At 40.5% G+C, this 4,424-nt stretch overlaps 1 protein-coding gene across 3 annotated transcripts in view; it reads left to right on the forward strand.

Moving 5' to 3' along the window:
* The window catches only part of LOC126404314 (Fc receptor-like protein 5), a 41,203-nt gene that overhangs the window by 30,376 nt on the left and 6,403 nt on the right, over positions 1 to 4,424 (forward strand). The window lies entirely within an intron of this gene.

A 4,424-nucleotide genomic window follows, 5' to 3' on the forward strand; every position in this document is an offset into this window, starting at 1 on the left:
CCTCCCCGCTGTCTTCAAGAAAGATAACTCCTCAATCCATGATGGGCCACATGGTCACATGACCATCTACCATTTCAATGAGTCTCATGAAGGCGCCTACAGCTGTAAAATCGGCAGTGATGAGTCTCCACACAGCTGGCTGCTGATGAAAGGTGAAGACCTCCAGTCATTTCACTCACTTTGTTCACTTTATGTCTTTTTTATACTTTTATATTTTCATCTCTAAGTTTTATTTCTGTTAAACCAGTCTGGTGCATCAGCTGTTTTCTCCATCGTATCCAGTTTGTACATTTACAGGTGTCAGTGTTGAACGTGTGATTGGAGGAGGTAAACTGTCTGTGTTGCCTTCAGAGAGAAATTAACTTTAATAACTTTAACACCCTGGCTGGAGCCATTGTTTTTGGCTTGTCTGTCCCATTCTCATCAACACGATATCTCAAGAAGACCTTGATGGAATTTCTTCAAACTTGGCACAAACATCCACTTGGACTCAGTAATGCACTGATTAGATTTCGATGGGTATCGGTCAAAGGCCAAGGCCACTGTGATCTCGTAGGGATGATATCTCAAAAACGCCTGAAAGGAATTTCTTAAACTTTGGAGAGGGCGCTTCAAGACTTGAGTGACCTTGGAGACACAGGTGCTATTAAAAATCCATTGGTAACAAAGTCAATTGAAAGTAAACTTCCAGTAACACTCAAAAAAGAATGGCTGGTCTATGTTGCTGGGAACCACAAAAGAGTAACCCGCACACCAAAGAAATGGGCTGGAAAAAGCCACATAAAGAGTCCACAGGCTGAGATCAATATAAAGAAGTCCAAAACTTTAATTAATACGTAAGTGCAAAAACCAAAAAAATGCTCAACAAAAAGAGGCAGCAAGCAAACTACTATATTCAGAAGCAATGTCACAAAAGTGATGATTATACAATTCTTGGTAATAAAAAGACCCTACAACAGAGATAGTCGAATGTATATATGTGGAAAGAAGATACGTACAACAATAATAATACTATCACTAAACCATGCGTGTGAATAAAAAACATCTACATAGGTACAGGAGATCCATGCTGGCACATGCAGATTGGGATGAGAAAGGGCCACCTACAGAAAACAAGTCACATTAAGTGTTTCATTAAGGCCTAGAAGCTGTTCAGTTTTAAGGAGAAAAATCCATCTGCTTTCAGACTGAAGGAGTTTTGTTTCAAGGTCTGCGTGTCTACGGCTGGGATTCACTCTATCAATGCCGCAGAATCTACGTTCAGTAGCTGGATGTTTAGCTTCCTGGAAATGTGTAGCTACAGGGGATTTAGGTTCACCTCTGTGGATGGAGTTTCTGTGTTCATTGATTCTGGTTCTGAGTTGGTGGTTGCTTTTACCTATATATTGTAGGCCACACGGACATGAAAGCAGATAAATAACATTAGTAGAGTGACAAGTAATGAATTTCTGAATTTTGTATTGTTTTTTAGTGGTGTGGCTAACAAAAGAATTAGCCTTCTTGTGGTTCTGACAAGAAGTGCAGTGAAGACAAGGAAAGAAGCCAGTGGGTCCGTCAATGCTTCCTCCTTGTCCAGTATGAAAAGAATCTGCATGTACCAGCATATCGCGGATGTTGCGGCTTCTGGAGTGAACAAAAAGAGGCAGATTAGAAAATAGACTTCTTCCCACATCATCAGCAGATAGTATATGCCAGTGTCTAGTTATGATTTCCTTCATTTGTTCACTAATGGGGCTGAAGGTAGTACAACAAACCAGATTGTCAGATCAAGATTTTTTAATGGGTGGACCAGTACGGGTATAGGAGCGAGCTTTGCATAAACCTGAGTTAAGCCAATTTTTGGGATAACCCCTTGACAGAAATTGATCATACAGTTTTTTTGCCTCCAATTCAAAGTCAGCAGAGTGTGTACAAATACGTTTAACATGCAAAAATTGACTGTAAGGTAAACCTCTTTTCAATGGTAGAGTGTGAAAACTGGTAGCATGTAGGAGGCTATTCTTGTCTGTGGGCTTAAGATACAGAGATGAAGACAATGTTCTTGTCTGTGGGCTTAACATACAGAGATGAAGACAATGTTCTGTCAGTTAATGTGATTTGAGTATCCAAGAAATGAATGGTAGAAGTACTGGATTCCATGTTGAGATTAATAGTATCAGAAAGCGAATTAATGTAGTCGCAGAAAGCAGTTAACTCAGATTGCGAGCCCCTGAAAGTCAAAAAAATATCATTGATGTAACGGCGATGAAAAATGAGGTTGGCGTCAAAAGGATTGTTAGAATGAATATATTGGTTCTCAGAATAACCCATAAACAAGTTTGTATAGTCTGGAGCAAATGTGGCACCCATAGCAACACCTTGAGTCTGTAGGAAGAAGTCATTTTCAAACAGAAAATAATTCGAGATTAGACATATCAACCAAGAGTTCTGTGGGAGGTGTTAAGTCATTCCTATTGTCCAAGAAAAATTGAAGGGCCTTCAATCCACCAGAGTGGGGAATATTAGTATACAAACTGCTCACACCAAGTGTAACCAGAAAAATATGACCATCAGGAATTTGGACATGTGATAATTGATCAAGGCAATTATTAGTGTCTTTAAGATAAGATGGCAATTTCACAACAAGAGGACGTATGTGAGCATCAACAAAATTAGACAGGGGTTCTGTAAGAGACCCTATGCCAGAGACTATAGGTCTACCAAGAACATTGGTGAGAGATTTGTGTACTTAAGGTACTATGTAGAACACAGGGATGGTAGGATGATCATTGGAAAAATATTCTTTTTCAGATTGTGTCAAAAGTGTCGAAGAATCGGCGTTAGTAAGAAAGGAATCAATTTCTGATTTAAAGTGGCGTGTTGGATCAAATTGAAGTTTTTATAGAATTGATCATCTGAGAGCTGTCTTCTAATTTCACTGTTGTAATCAGATCGGTTCATCAAAACCATACCACCACCCTTATCAGCTGGCTTAACAATTAACTCTTGTTTCTTAGTCAAATTGTGAAGGGCCTCTTTTTCACCTTTGGAGATGTTTATCTCACACAGGAGGAGGCTGACATCTACAATAAAGCTTCCACATCTCTTTCAACCACCTTACAGAAAGCATTGATAGGTGCACTAGTGACTTGTGGGCAAAATGTGCTTTTGCGTTTCAAGGCAGGTTTACAATCAGATGGTACAACATTTAAAGGCAGACTGGTTCTTTCTTTATGAAAAAAATATTTGAGCTTAATGTTGCGAAAAAACTTAAACAATTCTACCTTAGTCTGGAAAGGATCTGGAACAGGTGTTGGAACAAAGGATAGCCCTCTGTTGAAAATGGAAACCTCATCTTTGACCCAGGGCGTTCCAGGAGGCAAAGGGCAAAAATTGTCTGGTCAAAGAGACATGGGTTATGGCACTCTCAGACAGCCTCAGGGAGGATGCAATCAAGCTCTTTGAAGAGTATGTTCAACTTGGTAAAGTCAGGTTCACCAGGGCATTAACTTCCCCATGCTTCATTGATAAACCCTGGGCAATCAAGTTCTCTGATGGAAGCGAGTATTCTTATGGAGCAGTGATGTACCTAAGGTGGAACTTGGACCAAGGCTCAATTGTCAGGCTGGTGGAGTCCAAAGCCAAGTTAACTCCCTTGGACCACAGAAGTGATGCTGTCAAGGCAGAGATGTGCGGAGCAGTGTTTGCTTCAAGGCTGAAGAAGTACTTTGAGCTGCACAGCAGAATCCAAGTTGAAAGGTGGTACCATCTCGTTGACAGCCAAACAGTCCTTGGTGCAGCGCAGCGTGAAAGTTATGGCTATCAATCATTCTTTGCAAAAAGGATTGGAGAGATTCAAAATAGCACAAGGATCCAGGATTGGTGGTGGATTCCTGGTCCGCAAAACATTGCTGATGTAATCACCAGAGGAGCCAGCCCTCAAGACCTGGATGAAGATTCAGAGTGGCAAAATGGGCCAAAGTTTCTGAGATTGCCAGTGAATGAATGGGTGACGAAATCAACCAAAGAACTAGGGAAAGTGTCAACAAACTGAAAAAGAAGGCATTTGTTGCTGTGTTGACAAGGGCTAAGGCAAAGAAACAAGAGCCAAATCAAGATCAAAGCCAAGTCCAAGCAGAACAAAGGAGGCCATCTTCAGAGCGATCCACCCAATACATGGTGGATGTCAAGCGGTTCAGTGTTCTAGCCCAGCTGGTCAAAACGGTTGCGTGGATTTGGAGAGCAGCAAAAAAAGTTCATTGGGCAAAATAAGGCCACAAGCTATGGGGTGCCGTTTGTAAAGTATCTCACGCTGAAAGTAACATCAACATTTTGCCACATTTAGCTTCAAACAATGTTTAAAAAAGTGTTGTGAATTTTTTAACGTCACCTTTTACCACATTTACAGCAATATTTGTTAACTTAGAAATATATTAAATAGTTAA

Source organism: Epinephelus moara, chromosome 17 (genome assembly GCF_006386435.1).
Source record: "Epinephelus moara isolate mb chromosome 17, YSFRI_EMoa_1.0, whole genome shotgun sequence".
Taxonomy (NCBI): domain Eukaryota; kingdom Metazoa; phylum Chordata; class Actinopteri; order Perciformes; family Serranidae; genus Epinephelus; species Epinephelus moara.